Source organism: Nymphaea colorata, chromosome 7 (genome assembly GCF_008831285.2).
Source record: "Nymphaea colorata isolate Beijing-Zhang1983 chromosome 7, ASM883128v2, whole genome shotgun sequence".
Taxonomy (NCBI): domain Eukaryota; kingdom Viridiplantae; phylum Streptophyta; class Magnoliopsida; order Nymphaeales; family Nymphaeaceae; genus Nymphaea; species Nymphaea colorata.
In genome coordinates, this window is record NC_045144.1 from 11,565,369 (window position 1) to 11,583,850 (window position 18,482).

The following is an 18,482-nucleotide window of genomic DNA, read 5'->3' on the forward strand; positions in this document are numbered from 1 at the left end:
GTAATATACCTAATACGCACATGTATTCCGTCTTAACTTTATCTAGTAAAACTAGGAAATGTAAATCCAAACTAAAGTTAAGTATAACACCTTCGGGTGTAAAATGACAGAACTATGTAAGGATCTATTTTCCTATTTTACTATACTTATTCTCCTGAACATAACACACTACCTTTGGGTAATTATGTTACTTCAAATGAGAATAAATATAATATGAAACACTAATGTGCCTTTAAATCATGCGTAGTCACTTTAGTGAGGTATGACATGATTTAACTAATCATAGGCTCTTTACATTAGCGTTATCGTACAAACTTTATGATCATGCAATAAAACAAACTTTAGCATAATCCTAAAGAAAACATGATACAAGAATATGTTATAATAACACATATAAAATAAAATACACGAATCACATGAATCATTTCTGCATAATCAACTTAATACTATCAAAATTGTTCATTAAAGCTCCATAAAACATAATGAATTGATCCCATATCGATCTAAAATGATCGAACCAATCCATTAAACACCTTAAATGGGCATACAACCACATATACCAGCTTCCTCTAGCTTAGAACCGGTCCCGTATCAGTCCTAAATGGACCGAACCGGTGGAAAACTAAGTGAACCGGTTTGAAAAGGGAAAGAACCGGTCTCAAACAACTCTAAATCGGTTCAAAAGGGCCCGAACCGGTTCTGAAACTGAATGAACCGGTCTTATAATTTGAGAACCAGTCCAGAACCGGTTTTAAAACAACTGAAACGGTCTGTAAATGACCCGAACCGGTTCTGTTTTAAAAAATCAGACCGAATGGATACGGATCGGGTCCAACCGGACCCGACCCGATCCAAAAAATTTAAAATCAAAGCAGGCGGAGGAGCGGGCGGGCGGTAACGAAAAACATTTTTTTTTAAATCTTTATGGATCTGGGTCGGGTCAGCATGACCCGACCCGGGTCCGACCCACCCGCTCGACCGCGCGAGTGGTTTCGGGGAAGACGAAACCACCTCCCACCGTCGTCGCCCAACGACAGAGAATAGGGACGGCGGGGGCGTTTCAACCGGCTCTGCCACCGGCCGTGGGAGGTTTTCGGCGGTCATCTAGCGCCGTCTGGCGACACCGCCGGCCACTCCCAGTGGCTGGTGGGCAAGAACGCCCCGCCCCCTCTTCTTTGATGCTGTAAACAGAAAACGAAGGGGGGGGGGCGTCGGGCGATCTTCGATTCCGCCTCCCGCCGCCTGTGAATGGCGGCCGGACGACGCAGGGATTCGAGCGATGTCGCCAAAAGCTACCCAAGGCATGGATCTGAACGATCTCACCTACGGCTAGCAGGTTGCCCATCCCTCTTCCCATTTGGGCTGTGAATAGAAAAGGGGAGGGGCGGTCCAGCGAGCTACACTTCCGCCGCCTGACGGAAAGCAGCCAGACGATGCACAAATACCGAGCGGTCCTCAGTCCCGACTCCCGCCTCCTGGATGGCGGCCGGACGTCACAGGGCTCCGATCGATCCAGGCCTAATGCCCTCTTCCCGTTTCCCCTTTTCTCTGAAGAGATGACAGACCACCATGCTCGACCGTTTCCACCGGATGAAAGAAAACATCCAGAAACGAATGCCCGACGACACTCAATCTGGTTGAACCCAAAGAACGTCTGACGATGGCGAAACCCACCGGTGGTCTCCCTTCCCCAACCTTGCCCTATTCTCTTTGCGTGAAAACAGAATGCAAAGGGAAACGCGCAGAGGAATCGTGGAGTGGGCCCATAACCCATTGTTGGTGCTTTGCTAGGAATCTAGATAGCGCACAAACGAAAATGCAGAAATCGAACAAACATTCATGATTCATGTGTTTCATATAGGACAGAAGAAGAACCTGTAGAGGCGACCGCCGTCTGAATGTCGGCGGCTGTGGGAAGAACGACTACAGTCCCCATAGAGTCGTTCCCCAGCGGCATTGGCGGTGGCGGCGGCAATGGGTTTCTCTCCTCAGCCATAGCAGCCCAGTGATGGGGACAGACAATTCACGTATGGCTAAGGGGACCGATTACCCAGACGGTAAAAACATGATGTGTCTCACACCATCACAAGACACGAGTATTTATACTTAAGGGTCCGAAATGGATATGGACCCGTATCGACGCAGGACTATCCAGATGGGGAAATCCCAACATCTTCATCTCTTATTTGATAGTTTCATTCTTGAATTGATCGCTTAACTCACCAAAATGCTTCGAAAAGCTGTAGTTGGACAAAAGCAAACTGGCTGAAGGCAGGGCTTAGATAAATTAAAGAAAGAGCAAAGACAGTCATTGTTTATGATAACAAGTAAGTTATGATGAGAATGATCTCAGGGCGTTTTTGTTGATCTTTGTCTGATGAAGGTACTTTCAAATTCTACGTGTTGTGATGGTTCTTGTCTAGCTTGTGTATTGTGATTTCTGTCGATGGGAGGTCAGCATGTGGCCATGGAATTCATGACATTTATAATATTAAAAATACATGTTTTAATCTAATTTGTAAGTCGTCACTAATTTGTAATTTTTATTATTATTCTAGTGCTGCTTTTGTCAGTAAGATGCCCTAATTTGCAAAGACTATGCACTTAATAGAGATGGCTAATTTATCCAATCAATAAAACAAACTTAAAGTGACTGAAACTACCATCACAATAAGTGCCAGAAAATGGCTATGGCCTACATCATTGCTAGTTTCAGTGACGGGACCTTTAGCACAGGAATTTTAGCCATTGCGAGTTCTCAAGAGCGATGAAAAACTAGGTGCTAGCAATGGTTTTTACCATCACTAATATTGGATAAGAGAAAAATGGGTTTATGGAGAGAGGGTCTCTAACTTATTGGTTAGAGAGCTTAGGGTTTTTTGTGGGGGGGAGGGGGTCTTGTTGGGAAAGGGATGGAGATGGACCTCGTTGTTTTGTTGGGCATAAGTCAGGTGAAGGTTGCTCATGTTGCAGCAGAATAGCATCCCAGATCTGATCTATGTTTCCTCCGCAAGTTTACCAGCAGCATCTGGATGAGCACATGAACGTCAAGAGGCAGCTGCAGCAATGACAGAGAAGAAGAACAACAAGAACAAGAACAAGACAAAAGCAGGAAGAAAGTTAGCCAGGTTTGCTTCTGTGAGGCACCGACTGGGGCAATCAAATGTTAACCCTAAATTGTGAAGTGTTGAAGAACAAGAACAAGACACAAGTAGGAAGAAAGTTAGCCAGGTTTGCTTCTGTAAGGCACCGACTACTGGGGCAATCAAATGTTAACCCTAAATCGTGAAGTGTTGGGCATATATAAGCCACCTCACAACGAACGGTTAGGGCCCGTGAGAGATTATCGAAGAGAAAACAAGTAATGTAAATTTTAGACTTTATTTAATAAAATCTTTATTTGAAAACACAATTTGCAAGTTGATCTCGTTACTACGAGTAGGCCCTCCCGTAGTTACGAGATGAAGGGATAAGGCTCAAGGCCAATATCCAACATCACTCACTTGGCCGTGAGACTGCCGGTTTGGTTCCATTATGTGTGAGTTTCCTTAATCTTTAGTTATATGATTTTTCATAATTGGTTTATCCATCGTAACTTGAATTTATTCTAGGTTTATAGCAATGTTTTTCTTTTAACGGCTTTCCATCGCAACCTTTTAAATATATCTTAGCCCCATATGAGCTACATGCTTCATAAACCGATCTTTAGTTATTCTCTTAATTAAAGGATCAGCTTACCATATCCTTCGTAGGCATGTAATCAACTGAGATTTCATTTTTCTCAATCATTTCATGAACATAATGGTATTTCACCCAATGTTGTATGTAACGATTTCCTTTTACAGTACGATACACCCCCCGTATCGTAAATGGGGGTGTATCGGCCCTGTATCGCACGTATCATACAATACGAGGTAATTTTGAAAAAGGGCCACCCGACACCTCCTTTTTCACTTTTTCTTTAAAACGTCCAAGAGTTCTTCATTTGTAACGTGGGGATTGTGTGTCCAAGGGGGGAGATTATCAATTTTGACCATGAAAACATCAATTTTCACCATGAAATCGAAGATTAAAGGGTCGATTTGTGCGTGGGTGGTTGATTTTCGTTGGAAGGAAAGGAGTTTTCTTCATTTCTTCTTCGTAAGGTATGAAATCTCATGTTTTTACCGTACAATCGTAGATTGAAAGATTTTGAATGTTTTTCATTAAGTTTACCATAATATTTCGTTTTTTTTTTTTGAAGATATAGATCCTACATGGCAATGGTGCGAAAGGGTGAAGGAGATAACCGCTTCAAACTCAAATGTAGCTTTTGTGGGAATACATTTTCAGGAGGGATTAGTAGAATGAAACACCATTTGGCAGGCCTGATTCTTTATATTGTAGGATTCTAGGTTTTGTGCTAAAGAAATGTGTAGATCGGTTATACTATTTAATTGTTGAGACATGAGACTAGTGTCTTCATTATGAAGTAAATGTTTTCCATTTTGAAAATAACAAGTATGATTGAATTGGTTGTTTTTTATAGTGCTCTTAGTTTTTTGGTATAATTCTAAGTTAAGGTATTCTGGTTGATTCATATGGTAGCGAAATAGTATGCCAAACTTTTAAGGTTCATACCATTCATTGTACAAACATTCTTCGTAGTCTGAGTAACTATCGTCTGATTGATAATGTGCATAATATTCTAACATACTCCATTGTACTTCCATCCTATTATTAAACACTAATTGTTTTAATTTGTTTATGAATTTTTTAACAATCACAAATTTTTGAGACGTTTTATAACTTTGTTTCTGGCTATTTGTTTTACCTATTTATTGTAAATTTTTTGGTTTTTTTGGGTTATCATATTTATCGGTAATTAGGGTCTTATGTTTTGGGTATATTTCAGGATTTAGATATTCTAGTCTATCCATATAATGATGTGAAAGAGTATAAAGTAAACTAATAAAATTACTACTAATTTTGGCTAGTATAAGAGTATTAAATATTTTTGGATTTTTAAACAAACGCAGTTTTCCAAAATCAAAGGGTTCTTTAGGTACGGTTTTTCGAAATCAAAAAGTTCTTGAGCCTACTAGGTACTCATCACTTTTTATCCCGCAGTCCTATGTATCATTTATACAACTTCACACTCTGTTTACGAGTTTTTTGTTTTAGGCTGGAAAAATTCCTTTCACAGGAATAGGTTTCTACGAACAGATAACACATCTATTATAAAAAATAACAAACTAGAACATGGTAAGCTTATGGTATGATTCCCCCGATTTTGAAAACTTTTTAAATTCTCCTTTCATAGAACACCATGTGTGACACCATGTCATCCCATTCAGACCTCACCGTTTGTATACTTTTTTCTCCTAAACGGTCTTCTTATATCGGCGGGTACATCTTTTCCACAATAGCCTATTGGTCTTAGAGGATTTACACAGTGGCTCGTCCAGAGTGTCAAGAACTCAGAAACACGGGAATCATATTATAAACAAAACATGTTATAATAGGTTCTTCCTTATAAAGCATGGTCCCTATGCATTGATCCTGGCTAGGGCCAAAACTTCCAACAATAAAACACAAAGATTCATAACAACAGATTATGTATGCGTATGCAAAGATACATGCTTCCGGGGAAGAGACTTTTCCGTTTGACTTATAAGCGAAACACTAAAGAAAACTTTAAACACACATAAAAACTTTCATTAAAAGCAGAACATACTTACAACACCAAGAGCGTACTACTAGGCTCTGATACCAAACAGAATAGCGGGCAAACAGAAAAGGGGGCTGGATTTAAGCACAAAAGCGCCGGTTCGCTTTTACAGCAGCATGGGAGGCAGAGGAGAAGAGGAGTGGAGAAGAAGAAAAGGAAGGGGAGTGAGGAAGGGAAAAGGACTTAAGCATTTATAAGCAAGTACTCGGTGGTGGATGGGTGAGAGGATGATGAGTACAGACGCCGGGGTGGTGCATATATAGGCATCAGACTTCCAAACGAAGGAAGAATTTTGAACATAAGTGCTCATGATCCTCAGTTATGATTATATACACACTAAGGGAAATATTAGGATAAATAGGGTAAAAGACAATTATATATAGAAACCTAAGAATATCTCAAAAAACCTTATGGAAAAAGATGCTCCAAAATCTTCCCTGATTACTTCAAGAAGATCACCTTAAGATCAACCACAAACCCAACACCCATCAACTCCACCCGTAGTATTGTAAACTTTTTGGTTTGTTTGGGTTATCATATTATATCTGTAATTAGGGTCTTATGTTTTGGGTATATTTCAGGATAAAGATATTCTAGTCTATGCATATAATGATGTGAAAGAGAATAAAGTAAACTAATAAAATTACTACTAATTTTGGCTAGCATAAAGGAAATAAAGAGGAAGGAATCTCACACGCGTCAAAAAAGTAAAAGTAGCAAGACATGCGGCTTCTCATTGAGAAAAAGTGAAGGCGGTTACTGTAGCAGTCACTGTAGCGCACTATATCAACAAAACAAATCCTATTTTTAACTTGGAGGATTTTTCTAAAGATAAGTTTATCACGTTTCTTCTCAAACGGATGATGCTTAAGTTTTACATGAAAAGCACTATACACATGGGAAGTTTAACAATAACTTGCAAGGGTCAAGTTTTACCGGTCTTGACGAACGTTAGACTGCAGGGTTAAGGACTCAGCAACTTCGTCTCTACTTCTTTGAAAAAATGTCTACTGCCATGCTGGATTAGTATCTTCTTCGCTATCTGATACCAAACAGAAAAGGGGGTCAGAATTAAGCACAAAAGCGCCGGTTCGCTTTTACAGCAGCATGGGAGGTAGAGGAGAAGAGGAGTGGAGAAGAAGAAAAGGACGGGGAGTGAGGAAGGGAGAAGGACTCAAGCACTTAGAAGCAAGTACTCGGTGGTGGATGGGTGAGATGATGATGAGTATAGACGCCGAGGTGGTGCATATATAGGCATCGGTCTTCAAAACAAATGGACATATTCAGGAAATATTAAGATTTCTTGCCAGAAACCCTGGACTACGAAAAAAAGGGATTAAAATTCTGCTTAGTCAAATTTCAGTAGAAAAAACATGTTGATAACTCTTTTTGTGAATGTTATAAAGGATTTGGGATCATCCTGGCAAGCATTAATCTAAGGAAAAGTAACAAATAGTAGTACTACGAAGTATAAAATCGATACAAAAGCCATCATTGAATCTATGACGAGTAAATGTATAAGAATGATTAAACCTATGGCTATTAATCCTGAAGAATTAAAAGGATTGGACTAGAATATTAGTAAAAATTTAGAAATAAATGCTATATATATATATATACATATATATATATATATATATATATATATATATATATATATATATCATTGTCTCATTTATCATGTATGAATATTATATGGCGAGGAATTTCTTAGGTATAATATGGTAGTTGTATATCTCGGGAATGTCTTAGGAAAATCTCGGCAATTTTTAAAAAAAAATTAAAAGATTTAATAAATTCTAAAACATAAAAAATAAAAATTAATAAAAAAAAGCAAAAAACATGTATAATATGCATTTTTTTTCTTTTTTTTTGATGTTTTTTTTTAAATAAACGTGTCTAATTGCCGATTTATACGGCTGACTTATTTCTCAAGTATTATTTGCATTTTTTTAATAATATACATTTTATGTGACAATGATATATATATATATATATATATATATATATAATCTTATTTGTTTCATTATGTACTTGTGGTTACAAACATTCAAATTCATCTCTATAGGTGTATTTAAAAGTTAATCTCATGAGAAGAACTGTAATTGTGCAAATGGAGGACCTAAATTTCGTTTTTCTCATAATATACTTGGAGTTAGAATCATTCAAATGAATGTCTTTATATATGAATATAAGTTAATCTCATTGGACGAGTTACAATTGTGCAATTGAAGGATCTAAATCTTGTTCATTTCATTATGTATTATAGTGATTCATTTGAAGGATTGTAATGATAGGTACACAATGAAATGAGCAAGACCTAAGTCCTTCGTTTGTAAAATCATAGTTTGATTAATGAGATTTACTTATAATAGTATCTATAGAGATTTATTTTGAGTGATTGTATATATATATATATAAGGCGATTGAAATTTGTCAGTTGCCATATGACCAATAATTTGAAATCCATTACTAAAAAACAGTAGGCATGAGGTATTAGCTACAATATAGTATAGTGACAGTTTATGGTGATTGTAGCAACAGTTTAGCTTTTTGCATCCATAGTTTCAAATTTTTAGCTATCTAACAACATCTAGCAGCTACCAGATTCAAGTCTCTTATATATCTAGGTGATTGAAATCTGTTGGCTGCTGGATGTTGCTAGATGACTAAAATTTTAAAAACTATTGTTAGAAAACACTTACCACTGGGGTTATCTACTGTTTATAGTATAACGACAACATGTTATAGTGGTTTTAGCAGCAACTTTATGTTTTTTTTGGTGACGTTTTTCAAATTGTTAACTATCCATCAACATCCAGGCAAATTTCAATTCTGCTGTATGCCCAATACCCATATTTTTCAACATTGCCGAGTTGGCACCCATATGACTTAGGTTCTATGTTTTTACTTTTTGATTCTTATGTTTTTTGACTTATATTTCCATTCCTTTATTTAAAAATCAAATTACTTGGCCATATCATGGTACTGGTTAGAAAAACCCTATATATATATATATATATATATATATATATAATGTTTTAGCAAGCCATATTTCTCATGAGTATTGTCAGATATCCATAAAAAAGAAAAATCAGGAATGGACACAGAAGGAAACTCTACCTTAGCAACTCTGCAACCTCTGGCTATGTCCACATCTAGTGAAATGGCAAAGCAAGGGGTCGAAAGGGGCAGCAGATGATGAGGGCTTCCCCAAAAGCTGTTATGGAAGGAACTACATTTTCTTTTATCTATTGATGCAGCTGCAAACCAATGCAAGCCAATTCAAGCCGATCTTAACAACATTGCTATGGGATCCTAAAAGATGTAATCATAAAAAAAGGCTCTTATTTTGTGAGCTATATTTATACAAAATGAATCAATATAGTCTTTTCCTATTTCTGGGGAAATAAAATTTAGATGAATTTAGCAAGGTGCATTTTTATGAGACAAAATAGGTAGCTGCATTGACTTTAGATGCCACTTTTATGTCTGTATGATATGATTGAGAATTAAAAGAACCTTTCTTCTTGATTGGTTTTAGATTGCTTCCATAGCCTATCAAATTTTCTAAAAACAAGAAAATTACAACGTAAATGAGTTTTTTAGCAGCTTTATGCTATTTTCTGTTGGTATTTGTGGCGTAAATTTATTTAGCAATACTTTTCTAATCTATTTGTGAGCTCTTTTCAGTTGCCTGAGGACTTCCCATTGTTTTATGAATAACTTGCTTTTATTTTGTCAGCTCTGAAATATTCAACTGCAGTCTCAGTCGTATTCCTTTATGCACTCAAATATCATGTGTTTCTTGAAAGCTGGGTGAGCTTTTATCGCCCAATGTGGCTTTTCTCAAGTGTTGTAAATTCACTTTATTCTTTTTGCTGGGATGTGAAGCAGGATTGGGATTTGAGGCACGTGCTTTATCTATGTAAAACATGACATCGTGTGGTGTAAAATTATTTGTTGGTTATTGTCTATGCATGTGACTTCTCTTCTCTTTTATCTAGTGTTTTCTTCAAAATTTTCAAGTTCAAAGCACCTACCATATGCTCAAACTTGTTATATGGACGTCAATGGGTGAGTATTCTTTAGCCGTCTTCCTTTTTCTTTTTATCATGTTCTTCTGAATGTTTGTGGATTTGCAATTTGAGCTGTTCAAGACATTATAATTGTCATCTACTAGTTGTATTGCTTGCGAGGTGTGGTATACTTTTGTATTTTTAATTTGTGGCATGTTATTGTCCACTTAATTTGATGGATTGTTTAATTGGCCGCAACATTTTTTGCCTTCTTTGTTCTGATTTCTTCTCATGAGAGATGGTTGTTACTTATTAACTCCATTTGCTACCACTGAATGGGAAAAATGTCCATACCTATTCCAATTCAGCAACTTGCTTGCTTGTTGCCAGCCTAAGCAATGCAGTAGCTTTTTCTTGATTAGTTACCTGCCAGAAGTGAAGCTTGACACACTATTATCCTTATCAATATTAATAATATAATTAGAAGAAGGTGCCTTTGATGCATAAATAACTTCATACTCATTATAAAATTCACAAATATAGTTTTTCATTGCAAGGATTTTTTCATATCCTTCATCTTTATAAATTTGGCTGTGGTAAAATTTAAGTACCTTAACTTTATAATGAGAATAAAAGCTATTGTAAGTACTCAAAATTTCAGTTGTCTTAATCTTGCCAAAATTTCTTTCATCCTCTTCAACATACATGAAGGACAACTATATGAACCTGAATAGATACTATTAATGTTAATGTTCGAATATTTTATGTTAGAAATTATATTTGATGGCATCACAAAATTTTAAAATATTGTGAATAGTAGCAGTTTCTTTTCATTTGCTTTTATTTGGTGTCAAATGATAAGGGCAATCAAGTTCTTGAAAATGATGAAACACATGTATATATTTCAAGGTTACATCAAGCACATGAAATTAATATCTTCTTTTGGATCTGCCACTCATTATGTATATAAATGTAGTCAAACACAAATATAAGAAGTACACACATAAATTTGATCCAAAAAAATTGACTTGATTGACACTGACTTTCATAGTTATTGCCGATATCACTTGTTTTGTCTTTTATGCTTTTCACCAACCATAAAATGGTGTTATCCTATTATGTTAGGACATGTATTTATATGGTTCTTTCAAGTGACCTATGGTAATTTTATAATGATAGCAAATGATCTATTACAAAAATGGTTCATTTACTATTGTCATAAACTTCTATCATATAGTTTATCTTAGTGACTTGACTTTTGGAGGAAGTATAGTAGTCCCCAAATTTTTTAACAAATATAAAGCTATAAGTATTGGCACAAAAAAGTGTAGATTATCATAAACTTCTATCATATAGGTATCTTAGTGACTTGACTTTTGGAGGAAGTATAGTAGTCCCCAAATTTGTTAACAAATACAAAGCTATAAGTATTGGCACAAAAAAGTGTAGAGTCTATAAATATGTGCTATGTATATAAGAAAAAATAGAAATAAATAAATGAAACATGGAGCAGAAACCATGGAAAAGAAAAGCTAAAAGATACATAAGTAAGGTTGTTGGGTATCTTCCAGTTGGAAGGTTGACGGTATCTATACTTCTAACATGACAATATACATTTGCAAGTAATTATTTTGTGTGGAAGAAAATGCTAGAATAGTATTTAAAACAGCACTGATTTCTCCCACAAATGCTAAAACTTTATGTTGAGCTCCTATTGCTGATTGAAAGTAGTTTTGTCTGCAAGTTGGATGCAACTTGTTGCCATTACCATCCTAGTACATGTGGAAGAAACGTGTTTCAGTTGGACTTCTTAATTGAACAAACAACACTAACCTCAATCAATTCCTACGTAACACAATGAATGATAATAACAATAAAAAGCTAAAGATCGTCTATAATATTAAAATATCTATGGGAAAAGAATTCAAGAAATGATCAAAGACCAAAAAAGTAGCTGGAGTCAAAATGCTAGAAAAATCCGGACAATTACTTCTCCAGACCAATGATTAGTCACCCGTTTTTCCATTAATCTCTTAATTGTAGGAACATGGATGAATATAATGGTTGAATAGAGTTTTTCAATCAGCAGGGAAGTATGACAAAAATTATAATGTTTTAAAAAGCTGAGAATATTTTTTTTGGGAAATGAAAAAAAAGGTTAGCTCTTGAGTTATAAGTACACTTCAGTTTCTTTTTCCCGGAAGAGTAAAAGTTATCTTATTGATGTACCATGGTCGAAGTCTATCTATTTAGAGAAGTGGACAAGAGCTTTATCATGTGTCATTGGATGGCTAGTACACGCAATCCCATGATTTGTGGAGCGCGTGATAAGCTTGACCAAAATAAACTTAACAAAGATAAAGAAGATCAACTTAACAAGAATATAGGAGAAATCTATGCAAGTCAAGAAATATAATTTAAGTTTGAATTCAAATTATAAAGGTTATTTATAGTAGTAAAGGAAACTAAATGCTGCCTTATTTGTAAATCCGTCAGTGAAACATATTGTGATGGATATAAGAGGCAAACATACATTGATGTAAAGTTGTAAACTTATTCTCAATATCCAAGTTGTCTTCTGTGTGTCTTCTATGCATGTAGGCACTATTGAGCTGAACCACGTACATTTTGTCCCTCTGTTTTTCTCCTTGCCTTACTTTTCTTCATGGTATCGGAGCCGATGGCTTCAGCCTCAGCTTCTTCCTCTTCTTTAACTCCGGCCTTAGCCTACACTTACCCTTCTACTTTAAATGTCATAAATTTGTTTCTTTAAAGCTGAGCAGTGACAATTTTTTTTTGTTATGGAAAACACTTGTTCTTGATCTATATGTTTTCGTCATGGTGACGTTGTTCTTCCTACCGATATTTTTGATGAAGCTTCTCAAAAGTCGTCACCGTTAGTATGCTATTGCTACGTGGGTTAAAAAAGATTTCTTGTAAACATTGGATTTATGGCATCTTGTTTGAGAGTGTTCTAGGCATGGCCGTTGGTTTGGAGACCTCCTATGGGATTTGGCAGGCTCTTCTTAATGCCTATTGTCAAAAATCATTGGAGCATGAGTTCCATTTTACTCACTTATTTCTTTAAAAAAAATGGAGATCCTTTGCCCAACTACATTAAAAAATGCAAAGATATTTGTGATGATTTGTCTGCAATTGGAAAATTGTTTGGAGAGAAGGATCAATTCTTCTGGCTTCTATAGGGCTCAAGAGGCCTAAGAAGCCTTTTTCACGTCTATATTAAAACCCCATGTTCCTTCTTCTCAAGAGGTTATACCTCTCTTGAAAATTTGTGATGCCATATCTAAGATAACGTCTAGTCCATACATGCCATGGTTCTTCAACATAATAACCAGAGCCATGGAGGTTATTCAAGAAGAGGTTGAGGATATTCAAGATGTGGATGTAGTTCATGTCATAATCAAAATAATAATAACAAGAATAAGAAGCCTTTTTCACGTCTATATTAAAACCCCATGTTCCTTCTTCTCAAGAGGTTATGCCTCTCTTGAAAATTTGTGATGCCATATCTAAGATAACGTCTAGTCCATACATGCCATGGTTCTTCAACATAATAACCAGAGCCATGGAGGTTATTCAAGAAGAGGTTGAGGATATTCAAGATGTGGATGTAGTTCATGTCATAATCAAAATAATAATAAAAAGAATGCATGCAATTCTTCAAGCACAACTACCAGTGATAAGTGTTATCACACTTCTCCCAAATGCTTTAAGCATTTTAACCATGCTTTTCAAGCCGAGGTTGCTCAAAAGGGCTATAGTTGCTTAGGTGTGTATTTGTGGAGCAATGGCATGCTCGGTTGGGGCATCCTCATATTTGGGTTGTGAGACGCCTTCAAAAGAAAAATCTTATTCATGTTTCTTTTAAGGCTTCCAATAATTTTGTCAATAGTAGCTATTAATTGGGAAAGACATGTTGACTTCCTTTTACTAGTCAGGAATAGTCTAGATCGGTAGCTTTTGAGAAATTCTATTCAGACTTATGCAGGCCAAACCCAGTTGTTTCTCTTAATTCATTTCTTTCCATGAAGCTACCAAAATTTTTATTCCATTTCCTTGGTGGCAGCTTCAAACATGTCGGATGTTCTCTAATTTATATACAAGACATTCTTTTTTAGGTACTTAAAAGTCTTCTTGTTGCACCATATAAGTGTCTTCCTATAAATCCCCATGGAGAAAAGTTATTTTGACATCTAGTTGTTTTTTATGTAGAATTTCTGCTGCAACCAAACTCATCACCAACCAAATCATAGTCAATTTAACAACAACAAAAAAAAGAGATCTCAGCATAATTAATACCTCTTTCCTACTGAAAACCATTCACCACTAATCTTGCCTTGTACCTCTAGCTACCATCAACATCCTCTTTTATTCGACAGACTCAAACCCTTCTTACTGGTAGCTCAGTCAACACCCATGTTTGGTTCATAAGTAGGGAGTCCATTTCTCCATTCATTGCTTATTCCCATTTGATAGTCTTTTACTTGCCTTGCTTTGTCAAAGCACTTTGGTTCACCTGTGTTAGTCAACAAGAGATAATGCAAGGAAGGGGAATACCTGTTTGGTATTCTGCTCGGTCTCCTCACCTGTACTTGAGGTGTGCTAGGATCTCGGTCCATTTGGTTGTTCTCGACATTTTTCATAATGGCTTCTAATTACATCATCTTCAAAAATTTCTTTCAATTCAACCTACTCTCATTCTGACTCTTGATTTTTCACCATTTCTGAAGCAGTGTTGTCTCTATCTTTATCAAACGCCATTTTTTAGAAAATTAGATCATCTTAGCTTATGATTTTTTATCATAGAAGCAATAAAGGAATTTATCGTTGCCATAGCCAATGAAGTAGTATTTTCTCGACTTTAGATCCAACTTATCGCTATCATCATTGTCAACATGCACATAAAAATTACAACCAAATGTTCTTAAGTGTGAAAGGCTTACTTCCTTTCATGTTCAAACCCCTTATGGTATTCTATAGGCCAAAGGAACAAAGTGTCCACCATTAATTAAGTAGGCAACAATGCTAATGACATTAATGCAAAAGCACTTGGGTAGACTAGAATGCAATTTCATGTTCTTAGCCCTCTCATTCAAGGCTCTATTCAAGCATTCAACTACCCCATTTTTTGATGGTTTTTTTGAAATTGTTTCCTCCATCTGAATTACAGTGTTTGCACAAAAGTCCTTATACTCCTTGTTATCATATTCACTTTTATTCTTTGAATGCAAGCATTTCACTTGCTTGCTAGTCTAACTTGCAACTTCAGGATTCCACTTTTTAAAAGTATCAAAAATATCATATTTATTTTTCAAAAAGGAAACTCATACATTTTGAGTGTAGTCATTATCAAATGTGACATGATACAGATGTTAGGGGATAAGGAACCAGCCCCTGATAGTTTTATAATGGCTTCTTCAAAACCTATTAGAACCTAGTTGGCATAGACACGACATAAGCAATTAGTGATTTTTTTTCAATACATGAAAGCTAGTGCAAAAGCGTAATAGAGCATATCTTGTTTTGATTTCTAAATTTGTGAGTAGAGAATATAAGTGACTTCTTCCCAATTGCATTGTGCAATAGTGTTATCAAATTTACTGCCTAGGTAATGGTTAACCTACCACATGAAGGACATCTTTGGCTGCCTTCTCAGAAAAGAACTAGGGGCTTTTCTTCTGCCACAGCTCATCCATGATCAAGTCGTTATTGCTCATGAGCTGGCTAACAACATGAAAAACTACAATGGGGTCTCACTAATTATACAACTTGATATCTTCAAAGCCTATGAAAGAGTTAACTGGTTGTTTTTCAAGAATGCATTGGTTTGTTTAGGTCTTTCTTAGTAGTGGATTGACCGTGTCACGACTTGTATTTCTATGGTCTCTTACATAGTTGTGTAAAAGGAAGAGAATGTAGTTTTTTTTTATGGCACAAAGGATTGCTATGGGAAGATCCCATCTCACCATATTTACTTTTGGTCGTAGTCGAGATGATTATCAGGAAACTTAATTAGGAAAAAGAAAAAGGATCCTTCCAATGACTTCATTGAGGGGATTAAATAATATGTTGTCTATCCTCACTTATTTTGATGATCTCGTTCTCTTTTGTCGAGCAAATCGGTGTAGTGGTCAAAACATGTCAACAATCCTTAATGAGATCAAAGATAGAGCTAATTTAAAGATCAACAACAACAAGTCCTCCATTACTCCAATCCATACTAGTGTGGGTCTATTAGCTGAATTGTAAAGAATCTTGAATTTAAAAACAAGCCTCTTCTGCCCATCTATCTTAGACTCCTGCTTTTTACTGGGTAGCAAATGAAAGATTTCTATAGCACCTTCTTGCATAAGATAAACTTGAAGCTTAATGGTTGGTCAAGGAAGTTCATCTTTCATGCCGACGATTTCTATAGCACCTTCTTGCATAAGATAAACTTGAAGCTTAATGGTTGGTGTTAACACCCCAAATTTTTCCACATCAAAATTGAAGCAATGTGAAAATTTCACAAAAGAATTGTGAAAATTTGCAATTTCAAAGCCAATTTCGAATCTAAAGAACAATTAGATTCAAATCGTGAATTTAACCCGATACACGAATCCCAATGCAGGATTACGAGTCCAAATTCAATTGCAAATGTCATTTGAAATCCAAATCCAATTACAAAATGCAAATTTTGACTTAGATCCAAGAATTGGATCTAATTCAGTCTAAAATGCTACGTGGGACCCACGTGTGGGCCCCACCTAGCCCGTGTGGTCAAGAGCCCTCCCCAGGGGCCATGCCCCCCTCCATGTCAAAAAAAAAATAATAAATAAATATTTTCTCTCAAATTAATTGAAGAAAAGTCATTTTCAAGAAGAAATAAAGGAGAAACCTAGGAAAAGAGAGACATTTATGTCTCTCTCTCTTCTTTAACCAGATCCTCCTTAAAGAAAAAAATCATTTCCAAGGAAGCAATTACTAGACTGGTCAAACTCACCTAACCTACTTAATCCAAGTAGGTTTGACCCGGGTGCACTCAAATGTGGTGCCAATTCCAGCTAGGTTCGGTCACAATGGGCTCAACATAGTCAAAACGTAAGTCTGTCTCATGATCCAATTAATGGACGAAAATAGACTTTGACCGAACCAAACCCACTTTGACTAAACTCAGTCAAAGTACAATTTAGCTCAATTAAGAGCTTTCTTGACCCAAATTTATCAAATTACCTCAAATAAAGTCAAACTACTTGCAAATGAGCTTTGACTTTGGTCAATTGGTCGAAATTGATCAATTTGGACAATTTTGCCCTTCTGCGGTCAACTTAAGATTAAAAAGCCTAAAATGGTTTATGAAAGGCAAATAAACATTTGAATTTGTCAAATGCTTGAATCAAATACCAAATTTAAATTGAATTTCTCAAGTGAAAGTTTGATTCAGTTGAAATCCATTTTCAATCAAGTTTTGGACGAAAATACCCTTTTCGAACCAAATTTGATAAAATTTTTAAATTTTATTAAAATTTAAATTTAATTATCATAATTCAATGGCATTTGGAGCTTAGTAACTAGGTTTTAACCTTATAAGCTTGATTTCAAACAAAAAAAAAAATAAATAGTATAAAATAAGGGCAAAACCCTGTGTAAGGGCATTTTCGTCCAAAATTTTGGTCAAAATGGTCACCTAGGTCTGAACCCAAGTTGACCAAACCTAGCCCAGCCCACCTAGCTCGTGGAAATGGGCTGAGAAATGGTCAATTAGAGCCTTTAAAGTCTATTTAACTCATTTTACAAGTCCCCAAGGTCTTAAGTAAGTTCCCAAGGTGAGTTAAGAAGGTGGTTGAACCCACCTCCTCCTCTATATAAACCTCCCCTTGGCCACTAAGGGGGAGGACGAAATTTTGAAGCATTCTATCAAATTGCTGCAGCCAAGGAGCTAGGAGGGAGAAGCCAAGGAAGAGAGAAGAGGTTCGTCCAAGCCCCCTTCCCCTTTTTCTCCCATTCTCTTCTTCACTTTCTTCTATTCTCCCCATTGATTTTGCTAAGTTAGGGTGCTTAAGTGAACCCTTACTTAGGATTTTCGTGGTGAGAAGCCCTCTTTACCACTCCAAATTCCAGCAAGCAAGCTATTTCTTATTCTAGCTTTGCTAAGCTTGAATCCACGGTTGGATTCTTGCTTAGGATTGCTTGGGTTAGAAAACAAGTGAAGACGAAAGACAAACATCAAGACCGACCGCAAGGTAGGTGATCTTAACTCACTTCTCTTCTACTTTAGCTTATTGTTGATTTATTTTAATTCCAACAATTCGTGGGAGGGTTTATTTTCATTTGCTTACGGCTGGGAATGATGTCCAGCTAAGGGAAACCTACGCTTCAATGTACATGTTAATGCATAATGCATGCATATGTCGGTTTTTCTTAAATATGAACCCAAGTATCAAATTTCGAAATGGGCCCCAAGGCCACGTCCCTTTCAAAGGAACCAACTTAATACCATTTTGAACTCCCTACCATGAGAGAATCCCACGGTGAGAAAGTGATTTTGCTACATCACGTATGATGAAAATGCCTATAAGGGATGGATACGTTTTTATGAATGTGATCCACCCTTGCATGGCGAAATGATGGACGAATAAGCTTGAGTATTGTTTTATTTTCTTTCTTATTCACAGTCATTTTGATTCATGTCTTTCAATTTAATTAATCAAGGGTAGTAGGGAAGATTTGAAACAAGTTCTCAATCTTCCTAC